Source organism: Cornus florida, unplaced genomic scaffold (genome assembly GCF_030987335.1).
Source record: "Cornus florida cultivar Cherokee Brave unplaced genomic scaffold, ASM3098733v1 CherokeeBrave_3.0.0_Hap2_Chr11, whole genome shotgun sequence".
Lineage (NCBI taxonomy): Eukaryota > Viridiplantae > Streptophyta > Magnoliopsida > Cornales > Cornaceae > Cornus > Cornus florida.
Window position 1 is genome coordinate 92,155,515 of NW_026775581.1, and position 12,737 is coordinate 92,168,251.

Here is a 12,737-nt window from a genome sequence, read left to right on the forward strand (position 1 = left end):
CGGTTTTTTTCAAATTTTTTGACATTTATTTTCTGTGCATCGTTTTGCATGTTGTGTGGGTCCCGGTTTTATTTTTCCATTACCATGCATTTTTCTATTTGTGAGTTAATGTATTAATTATGTATATGTATATATATATGTGTGTGTCATGTGGGTGGAGATGGATATTATGTGGCATGGTGTAGTTTTAGTGAGTTTTGAAGGGCATTTATGGTATTGGTGTGAGGTGGACTTTTGACTCATTTTTAACCACTCAATATGGATGAAGGATGGCTAAACAAAGACCACCACCTCACTTCCTCTTCCTTCCATTTTCGTCTCTCCCTCTCTCCTCTATTGCATTTTCTCTCTCTAAAATCTCAAGTTTCTCTTTATGATTGAGCTAGTTAAGGGAAGATCTAGGTGGGGTGCAAAAAAGGAAAGGTTGTTCTACTTTTCAAGGTCTATATTTCTCTACCGGTCTTGCATGTATTTAGGGATTTTCGAGCTTGGGAGCTAGGGGCTTTGGGTTGTATCTTTAAGGTATAGATGTTTAAAGTACCATGCTTTATTTCTTGTTGAGTTTCTTTTCTTGATTCCATGTTTTACTTGCTCTAAATGTTAAATTTTAAGTTGAATTGGTGTTGTATGTTGAATAGAAAAAGCATGTCTAAATGTGATGTTGATTATATGTGTAATTTGGTAGCATGTGATCTGAAAATTGGTAAGTTTACTAGACCATTCATCTACTCGGTTAGGAGATTTCTCCTAACCGGTTAGATGAACTGATTTTTGCATAGTGACTAGATAATTCAATATAATTACCCAATGATCCGCAGACTCTAACCAAAGTACAGAATGACCCTAGAAAATGACAGAATTACCCTTGAAGGGTATGCATGTTGTATTTTGACCAGAAAATGACTATTTTGCCCCCAAGAACTTTTATATCACCATTTGAATACGATAAAGGTTTATTTTACCCTTTTTGGTTTAATATTATTATTTGACCATGCAAAAAGACCATTATGCCCCTATAAACTCTAGGACCATTAGAAGGACGTGGTATGACTACAAGGCCTCCAGGCCTCATTTAATTCATGGAATAACTCTAGTAAATTACAATTTTACCCTTAGTGGACCTTAAATCATTAAATTAATGTGGAATGACCATAGTACCCCCTGTGTCACCTCGGGCCTGGGTAAGGACCCGGTTAGCGATCCGGACCCCCGGGTTTGGGTTGTTACACAAAGTGGACAAACCGATTGACCCGTTGTGGCCCAAAAATTTGGGGAGGCCACTAGAAGTTTCGGACAATTGAAACAGTCATTTCGGTCGGCTGAAATGACCCTCGAGCTGGAGACCTGATTCTAAATTTGCTGTAATTGTGAAAGTAAAGAAAGGCTTTGGTAGGAACCTTGAAACTGACCTAAAACTTTTCCCAACATAATGCAAAATAATGTACTACGTTCCATGGTTACATTCATCACAAATTGATACAATGCAACTTCATTTCCCATTCATTTCATATGAAAACATTGTCATTACGCCTAATCCAATTTACATCAAAATAATGTCAAGGTTTGTAGTTATATTACAAGGCCATGCTTTACAGCTTGATACTTTTACAAAAGAAAGGCTCAATATACAAAAGATTACAAAACACCTTTCTAATCCCTTCATGCTTGTGGTGGATTGTCATCCTCCACCTCCTTCCCGTGACCTGAAAAATATTAATATAAGGGGTGCGCAAATTGCTCAGTAGGTGGTGCCTAAGACACACCTCTTGTGACCCTGTGAATTTAAACAATGAATAGAAATAAGAGAAATGGGATCATGCTATGCCGGGGAAAAACTTAGCAACAAAATCATCAACCACGTATCAAAGTCGTAATGAAATATGCTATGCAATGGGATGCAATGACATGCAATGTCGCTTCCTGTTTTCCAAAAACATTTCCGTCATCATTTCCAAACCGTTAGTGAAACCGTCCCATGGCAACTCCATGGCGGCACAAGAGGAGGATTGGCTAACTGTCCTTGACCCATGGTAACTCTATGGCGTCATTTGGGGCCCAAGTAACTCAACCACGCAAAGGCAATCTCCCTAGTCCCCTCTAGGTCGCAACAACGCCACGGACCCTAGGCAACTCCTAGGCGCTCGGGTTTTCGCAAAACCTTTGTCTAAACTTTTTTCCAAAAATCCTTTTTTTCTATTTCAAATTAATTTTTCCCATTTTCCTTACCCAATGTCATGCATGAATGCATCATGCTTCTCTAATGATATGTCAGGAAATTTTTTTATATAATACAAGTCAACAACCACCATACACAAGACTTAGAGGAAATCTCAAAAGAAAAGTAATCCACATGCTTCATATTATAAAATCTAGCAAATTAAACACAATAGGCATTGAAATTTACCACTTAAGCATGATTTCTCATACAGCATCAATTAACACACATAATCATATACTTCATATACACAGTTACGTCATTTTAAAGTAAAATCAACACAATTTAGCATGCTAGGCAACAAATAATAAGGAATTAACTCACAAAAGTCCAAGAATGTATGGATTAGAGACCTCTACCTCACTTAGATGCAAAAACCCCCAAAAATTGTCAAAATTTCAAAAATCAAAGGTTTACCAAACAAGGAATTGCTTCTATCAAAATGAAGGCCTCGACGAGTTTTCCAATTTGCCACAAACGGCAACAACAAACTCACAAAATTGAGAGAGTAATCAAAGCTTGAATTTGCTTGAAAAGAAAAACAAAAAAGAGATAAGAGAATGAGAGAGAGAGAGTGCCGGGGAGAGAGAAGAAAAGTGAGGCCAAGAATTAGCTTCTTGGTTATTAAAATCAAAAGTAAGCGGTGGTGGGTCCCATGTAACGACCTGAACGCAGGGGTCCGAATCGTTAACTGGGTCCTTACTAGAACCCGAGGTCTACTAGGTCATACTGTCAATTTCCTGTGTCCTTATCTGTCATACAAGTTAATCCAGGTCCCTAAAACATTCCAAGATATAACCTTACACTGAGGGTTAGATGATATAGGTCCAAAAGGGAGAATCAGCCAACTGATGGCCCTTGATCAGCCTGCTGACAGTGCAGGATTGGCCGGCTGAAACGGTTTCAAAATCTGTATGCTCTCGGGACTTTCCAAAGTGGCCTGTCGGTCAGCTAATGGAGGGGGTTCGATTGGCCGAACCTGGGTTTTGGTCGGCTGATGGTGAGGATCAGCCAGCCGAAACATGGTTTTTCACAGTCCAACTCCCTAGGATGATTCCTGACTATGCACATTTCAAGCCTAACTTATGTTAAACCTGTTATAAAATGAAGTTTCGAATTCACGGCAACAAAGCACGACATTAATCAATTGAAAGGTATTCAATAATTGTTTAAATTACACCTCATTCCCCATTCATCATGAAATAATTACATAGTTTCATTTGTATCTAAATACCAATAAAAGTTATAGTTTACAATACATGGCCATGCTTGCAAAAGGAATACACTTCACTATGGTTTTGGGACTTTACAAAAGTATGATAATTATACAAGAGGTGGCAAAAATAGGTTCCTAGTCCTTCTCACGCTTGTGAAGGGTTAGCGTCCACTACTTCCTTCCCAAGTCCTGAAAAATGTATAATAAAACTGGGTGAGCGTAAAGCTCAGTAGGTGGTGCCTAAGACACACATCTTGTGGCCACGTGAATCCAAATAATGAATAGGGATAGAGGATAGGGGTCATACTATACCGGTAAAGAGTACACCATCAAATCTAATTTCAAAATAAATAATGTTGTGCCATGAAATGCGATGCCATGTATGCCGCACCCCTTTTCTAATTCACATCAATTCTTCACTTTTCAAACCGTTAACGTAACCCGTCCCTCGGTACCCCTTTGGCGACACGAGAGAATGATTGGCTACTGTCCCTGACCCTTGGTAAACCTGCGGCATTAGTTGGGGCCTAGATAGCTCAACCACGCTAGGGCGATCTCCCTAATTCCCTCTAGGCTACATTAATGCCATGGACCCTTGGTACCCCCTTGGCGTCCGGGTTTTCACAAAATCCTTTTCTCAAATATTTTTCCCAAAAACCCCTTTTTCATTCATTTCAAATCATTCCCCTTCATTCATGCCCAATGACATGCATGTATGCCTCATATTTTCAATACTATGGAAATAAGAGATTTTCATATAACACATTTAAGCATTCTTTACCAAAAATTTCAAGGAAAATCATACATGTTTACATATATCATTTCTAGCAAACTAACAATACAATAGACATAGAAAATCAACACTTAGGCATGCTTTTCATACGAATCAACTAATACATATGATCATGAACTTTATACACCACAATAAAATCATTTTAGGTGTAATTAATATCAATTAAATATGTTAGCAACAACTAACAAGAAATTAACTCACAAAGGAACAAGAAAATATGAATTAGAGACCCTTACCTCAAGACAAGCAAAAACCCCCAAATTTGCCCTAGATCTCGAATTCCCTAGAGTGCACCAAACAAGGAATTGGTCCGATCAACTTGTAGATCTCGTTGTGATCTTTAATTTGCCACAAATAGCTCCCAAAAATACCAAGGATTGAGGGAGAGATCAAGGTTCAAAGTCTTGAAGTAAAAAGAAAAAGAAAAAGAAAGTTTGAGAGGAAGAGAGAGAGACCAGCGGGAGAGGAAGAAAGATAGAGACCAAAAATGTGGTCTCATGACCACTTAAAGTGGTAGTGGGACCCACCTAAAAAAAAAAAATTTATTTCCCTTTAATTTTATTTTCTTTTTACACCACACACATATATATTTATACACATTTAATTCATAATCATTTAAAATACATTAAATAAAATAGATATGATGCAAATAGACCCAATTAAAATCATTGTATGCAACAATTCTGGTAGCGGGTCCCACACGGGACCGTCCGGCCCGAAAAATGAAAAAATGCAAAAATGATCACCTTTATATTTCAAAGAGTTCCGAACTCAATGAAATGCTCTAAACAACTCTCAAACACAATCGGCACACTCCGCAGTGTCCGATACACAAAACGACAAAAGACGAAAATGCCCTTGCAACGATAAAAATTCTGAAAAAATGAAAAATGTCAAAAAATGGAAACATCACAATCTCCCCAACTTAAAAGGATTTCGTCCCCGAAATCAAGCCATACTTGGGGAAGAAAACAACGTTGGATACTTGGAGCGAACCTCCTGCTCAAGCTTCCAATTAGCTTCTTCAACTCTGTGGTATCTCCAAAGAACCTTCACCACCGGTATCGTCTTGTCTCTTAACAACTTCTTCCATGTGTTAAGGATCTGAACTGGTCCCTCTTTGTAGGAGACATCCTCATTAATGTCCATATCAACCCAACTCAAAATATGAGACGGATCCATCTCATACTTCCGTAGCATTTACACATAAAAAACATTGTGAACTCTGTCCATCTGTGGTGGCAAAACAAGTCTGTAGGCAACCTCTCCTACTTAGTGCAAGATCTTAAATGGTCTAATGAATCGTGGCAACAACTTGCCACTTTTCTCGAATCTTATCAATTCCTTTCGTGAAGAAACACGTAGAAAAATATGGTGTCCCACCTCAAAAGATAGCGGTCGTCTCCGACTATCTGCATAGCTCTTTTATCGGCTCTGAGCTGTAAGCAATCTCTGCCGAATTAACTTAATCTTCTCAGTAGTCTCGAGTATTATGTCGGGTCCTAAGGCGGCTGTCTCGCCCACCTCAGTCCAACAGACTGGAGACCTATAAGGTCTGCCATACAACGCCTCAAATGGAGCCATCTCAATACTTGCCTGATAACTGTTGTTGTAGGCAAACTCAATAAGCAGTAGATGATCTTCCCAACTACTACCTAAATCGAGCACCCAAGCCCCAAGCTCCAAAATCTGAATGGTACATTCTGACTGGATGTTCGTCTGTGGATAGAATGCCGTACTAAGGTGCAACTCGAGCCAAATGCTGCTTGAAGTCATTCCCAGAACTTTGAAGTGAACTTGGCATCCCTGTCCAAAACAATGGTTACCGGAACTCCATGCAACCTCACAATCTCTTTCACATACAGTTCACCAAGTGTTTCTGCATCATCTATTGCTTTAATAGGCAAAAGGTGAGCCATCTTGGTCAGTTTATCAATGATGATCCATACGGCTTCATTGCACCTCCGGGACTTAGGAAGACCTGTCACAAAATCCATAGCAATCTGTTCCCATTTTCACTGTGGCACAGGCAATGGTTGCAATAAACCGGCTGGTCTTTGATGTTTGGCCTTCACCTGTTGACAGGTAAGGCACTTAGCCACAAACTATGTAACATCTTTCTTCATCTCGTTCCACCAATACTGGCGACTCAAATTGTGATACATTTTAGTATACCTAGATGAACTGCGAAGCGGGAAGTGTAAAACTCCCATAGAATATGCTCACGACAAACTGTAGGGACAACTAACAAATCTTTGTATCATAAACCTCCTTCTGCATGTAGTGTCCAGTCCTTCACTGTCTCATCACTGGAGATCAAGGTGTGAATGGCATCCAAATTCGGATCCTGTCTCTATGACTCAATCACTCGTTCGACAAGAGTAGGCTGAGCCACGAGACTAAACAAGAATGCCGACTCATTGCTATCATCATCATAACAACACAATCCCATCTCTGCCAGGTCTTCAAGCATTTTCCATTTTCAAATACCCAAACCGGCCAAAGTTCTATGAGATTTCCGGCTTTAAGGCATCAGCTACCACATTTGCCTTGCCCGGATGATACTGAGAGACAAAGTTATAATCTTCTAAGAATTTGGCCTATCACTTCTGTCTGTTGTTCAAGTCCTTTTGGGAGAAAAGGTACTTGAGACTTTTGTGATCCGAGAACACCTCGAATCTCTCACCATACAAGTAGTGTCTTCAATACTTCAAAGCAAACACAATTGCCGCTAATTCCAAATTATTAGTAGGGTAGTTGTACTCATGAGTCTTCAACTGTCGAGATCCATAAGCCACTACTCTACCATCCTGCATTAGTACACATCCTAAACTATCACGTGAAGCATCACAATAGATTACATAACCCAAGCCATGCTCGGGTATCGCCAACACTGGAGCCGTAGTCAACCTTGTCTTCAATTCCTGAAATGATGACTCACAGGCTTCATTCTACACAAACTTGATCCCCTTCCGGGTCAAGCGAGTCATAGGCGCTGCCAAATGGGAGAAATCTTTCACAAATCTCCGATAGTAATCGGTTAGGCCAAGAAAACTCCAGATCTCAAAAACATTCTTGGGCCGCTTCAATATTTGATGGATCCACTAACACTTCACCCTCCGAGACAACATGTCACAAAAATTTCACCTCTCGTAGCCAAAACTCACACTTCTCATTTTTGGCATACAATCGGTGCTTCTACAAAATCTGCAATATAATACTCAAATGGACCTCGTGCTCCTCCCGAGTCCGTGAGTACTGATGAACGCTGAAAAGTGCGTATTTAAACCCCTTAAGCTTTGGTATTCTAAGACCTTTATCTATCTTACTTTCCCGTTTTAGACTAATTTCGTGTTATTGCCCTTTTTAGGTGCTTATCCCCAAAATAAGTTAATTCAGCCAAATAAAAGCTTAAAAGAAGCAATCTCAAGTTGAATGGAAGAAAAGAGCAAAGTGGAAGCAGAATGAAGTAAAGTGTGGAAAATCAACAAGTTTGATCGATCTCAACATCACTTTGATCGATCGAAGCAACATTGATCTGGACATTTCAAGATGGATCCAAGCTTTTGTCCTTATCCAAAAGATCTCATCATCTTCGATCGATCCAACCTTTTTTTGATCAATCGAAAATATTCGATCTTATTCTTACCTACCACCTCACCTACCACTTTTGTCTCTTTCTTAAAATATCCCAAAATATCTCAGAGATTTGTCTTTATTCAAAAAGGCGCCGCCAAGGATGATCAATCTCTGTAGTATTCAATAGATCTCAGCAATGTTCGATCGATCTCAAAATAGTTCGATCGATCGAACCTCCTCAAGTCGACAAAAAAAAAAAAAAAAAAAAAAACCCAGCTCATTAAAAGTTGGCTCATGGTGCAATCAATTCAAGGACCATAGTGCACGAATCCAGATCATTGGGTGTGACACTTGAGCCTCCTATATAAGGATTTTGAGCCTCTTTTACATATATATCATCATAGATCATTATAACTGAGACGAGACAATATCATATCATATCTTATTCTTAGAGAGGAAGAAAATAGAGGAGGAGAGGCTAGAGACTAGAGAGAGCTTTTACACATCTTTGGGAGTTCTTCCATTCTTTTAGGGTTTCCATTCAGAAGGAGGTTATTTTCTACCATGGAGATAGCCCTTGAAGGTTGGATGACTACTTCAATGAGTGGCTAAACATCTTCTTGGGGCTAGAGTTAGCCCTAAGCATGCCTTCTAGATTCTAATGCTTTGTATTTTCAAAGGATTTGTGTTGTAATATCTTCTTGACATTTATTTTATATATGAATCTTGTTTATTCAATTATTTGTGTGGTTTAATACTTCCAATTGATCATTTCATTCTATCCATATGTCTATGTATGCTTGAATAGATGTTCATGTGTTTATCTCTAGTTTTTGTGTTATTGATGTATGTCTATGTGTGTTGATACTATGGATCTACAGATTGTCAAGGCATTGTGCTGACTAGAATACTATTGTGGTTTATTTGATGGTTCATACTCATGTCTTGATGGGTTGTGCCTCTCCCTTAGTTTCTTTAGTTTAATTTTCATGCCCTTAGCTTAGTTGTAGTGTAGATACCTTAGTTATTAGATGGGAGGACAATCCATACTTGTTGTTTGATGTTCCATGCTTATGAATGCAAGTAGTTTTATTCTCTAACCATGTGATGTGTTTGAATTGTGAGCGTAAAGGAAGGATTAATGGCTTAATTTGATGTATTGTGCTATTCACTAGATTGCTTAGACAATATATGCTTGATTAGTCATCCATACTTGTTGAAGCAATCAATCACACACTTTCAAATTGCGACACATGTTTCCCCTTATTAATTATGCATTGAATGTCTAGAATGGTGATGTTTAGTGGTGATCTCTAGACCCCAAGACCTCACTCTCTTGGTTTCTCTAAATTTCATCTAAATTGTTTATGTTACATTAAACTTGTTTAGTTTAGCTTGTAGTTTAATAAACCAAACACACAATCTCTTGATCATTCAACCTACTAACCCTATACATTGTTTCTATAACTAGTGCACCCATAATCCCTTAGGACGATTCCTACTCACCCTAGCTATTTTTTTAGTTAGAGGTAGTAGTGGCATTTATAGATTTAAAACTTGGCTACATTGCACTCACACACTCTTAGTGCACATATTTTAGACGTTGGTGCGATGACACACCAAGTTTTTGGCGCCGTTGCTGGGGATCCAAATTGGCAACGCCGTGTTTTGGAAACAAATAGGAATTAATACTCTTTTGATTGTGTCTTTACTTTATTTTCTTTCTCATTACTTATTGTGTTTGTTCATATTTGATTAGGTGAATTGAGCAAAGAAAGTTGAGCAAAGGAGAATTGAAAGCAAGGAAGACAAGTGAAGCTAAGCAAAAGCAAAAAGGAGCTAAAATCTAAAAAATTTGCAAAGCATAGCAAGGCTTGAAACTTAAAAATGAATTGAAGTTGCTTAAGGACCCTTTGTGAGATCTTTCTAACTCAATCTCTAGTTAAATTGTCGGCCCACGTGGTGGCAAGTTTTTTAATTCTTAGATAAATTGTGAGCCCACGTGGAGGTAATTTACTTTTCTTTGCATGTTGTTCAAGCATGGGAGTACGGGATCAATGTATGTGGAAAATATTTGTTGATTGATTTGTTGTGGGGGCGAAGTGATTGTTATTTGTTTAGCTAGTGTATGCATGGTCGTAGGTCATTAATTCCTACTCTTGTCCCTTCTAATTTGCATCTTGAATCGGTTGTTCGTAATCCTAGGGGAATAGGTAGTTCTCATCACTCCATTTTACCAATGGAGGAATTGAATGACGACCATGTGAAGGACTTTGGTCACATAGACCAACAAGGCATCCTCCACCCTAATGTACATCATGAAAATATTCAAGTACCATTAGGCATGCCTAGACCATTCATTCCACCACAACAACAAGGCCAAATTCCATTGGGAATGCCTCGGCCAATTTTTGCTCCACAACCTCCCATTATGCAAGGCAATCAAGGTGTCTGAGTAACACCGCTGGTTGTGAATCCTCCCACTGCTTTAGGAGACCATTATGTGCCTAATGAATATAATGCACCCACTTGCATTCAATTACCCCCATTTAGAGCACATCACTATGAGATTAAACTGCAAACCATTCAAATGCTTCCTAACTATCATGGACTTCCAAGTGAAGAACCTTACAAGCATTTGGATGAGTTTCTTGAAGTATGTTCCACCGTGAAATACACAGATATGCTGGAAGAGGTTTTAAGACTTAAACTTTTTTCTTTCACCCTTAAAGACAAGGCAAAATATTGGTTCAACAATCTTAGGCCTTTCTCGATAACTTTTTGGGCAGAAATGCAACAAGAGTTCTTGAAGAAGTACTATCCGGTTTCTAAGACCAATGCCATGAGAACTTTTATTCGTGAATTTTCTCAAGGGGATGGGAAAATGTTTCATGAGGTACGGGAAAGGTTTAATGACTTGTTTAGGAAGTGCCCTCATCATGACATACCTAAGTGGCAACTAGTCCAATATTTCTTTGAAAGTTTGTCGGATAATCACAAGGGTATAGTTAATGCATCTATGGGTGGTTCTTACCTTGACAAGCATGAAAATGATGTGTGGTAATTGTATGAAAGCATGAGTAAAAATTCAATGCATAGATCCTTATCTTCTAAAAATGGTAGAAATCTAGGTGGAAGGAAGAATGTTGGCTTATATCAAGTTGACAATTCCAATAACATAGCTGCCGAGATAAAATCCTTATCTCATAGGTTTGATCAATTTTTGACTAACCAAACTTCAGCGAATCAAGTATCTTCCTCCCCTAATCATGTTCATCATCGTGCATCTAATGAATCATGTATCACTTGTTCAAGTGTTTTACATTCTACTTCCAGTTGTCCCCATGGACATGTGCCAAGTGAAAACCATGAGCAAGTCAATACTTGTAATACCCCTAATTTTAAAAGGATAGTCTCGGTATTTATTTATTTATTTTTATTATATTTTTTTTAATTGTTTAATTGATTATTTGACTAATTGTTTATGTGTTTAATTGAATTAAGTATTACTTGATTAATTGGCTACTTATCTATGTGTTATTTGTACTTTGTCTAGGTGTTATTTGTATTATTTGTTTAATTAGATTGTGTGCTTAAATGATGTATTTGATTAATTGTAATTAATTGTAAATTAAATGATTAAATGTTTTATTTTATTTTATTTTATGGTTATGGTTAGTGGTATTGGGCTAACTAATTGGGTCCCATGAACTACTTGGATAGGAAGTTGGATGGGTATGGATAATTACCCATGGATAGTTGTATATGTATATATATAGATATATATGTATATACATATATATAAAAAGGAAAGAAATTTATTAATATTATAGTAACTTTAGTGTTAATAAATAATCTGATGTATATATTGTATATATTTATATAATAAGGATATACATATATTTTATACGTAACATGTCTTAAGTTACCTTTTTAATATTATGGTAACTTTAATATAAATAAATAATCTGATGTATATATTTTATTTATTTAATGAAGATACAGATAGATTATATACGTAACATATTTTAAGTTACTTTTTAATATTATGGTAACTTTAGTATAAATAAATAATCTGATGTATATATTTTATTTATTTAATGAGGATATAGATAGATTATATACGTAACATGTTTTAAGTTACCTTTTAATATTATGGTAACTTTAGTATTAATAAATAATCTGATGTATATATTTTATTTAATTAATAAGGATATACATAGATTATATACGTAACATATTTTAAGTTACCTTTTTAATATTTTCATTTTTTTTATTTTTCTTTATTAAGTTAACTTGGATTGGGAAAAGGAATAGGGTTATTATTTAGCCTATAAATACACAACTATAGGTTGAAAAAGGAGTGAAAATATATCACGTAATATATTCTAGAGAGAGAGAGTTAGAGAGAGAAGGAGAAAGAGGAAGGAATGAGGAAAAAAACCCTTTAGAGAGAAGATTAAGGAAAAAGAAGTTTAACTTTCAATCCGAAAGTTTAAGGCAAGTTCTTCTTCTATCTCTGTCCCTTTGATTCTACTTGCCTAGGAAATTTCAGGATTTATTAAACACATAAAATTAAATAATTATGCATGTTTAATTGGATTAGAACATAGGTTTTATGAATTTGGTTCATATATGTTCTTGTGTTATGAATTGATAAATGCATGATTTTGATTTGATTTCCGGTGTGAATTTTTACATGTTTAAATTATGTATATTTCATATATGTGGAATGATGGAACGTAGAAACATGCCTAGGATTCCTGAACATTAAATAGGAACTAGGTTTGGGTTTAAATAAATTTAAATAGACTCAATCATAATGATGCTTGCTATTTGAATGTTTTAAACAAACGAATGAATTTAATCTTTTAATATGTTTTAACAATTGAGATTAAATGTGTAGGATGAATTGGATATAGAGAATGCTTATT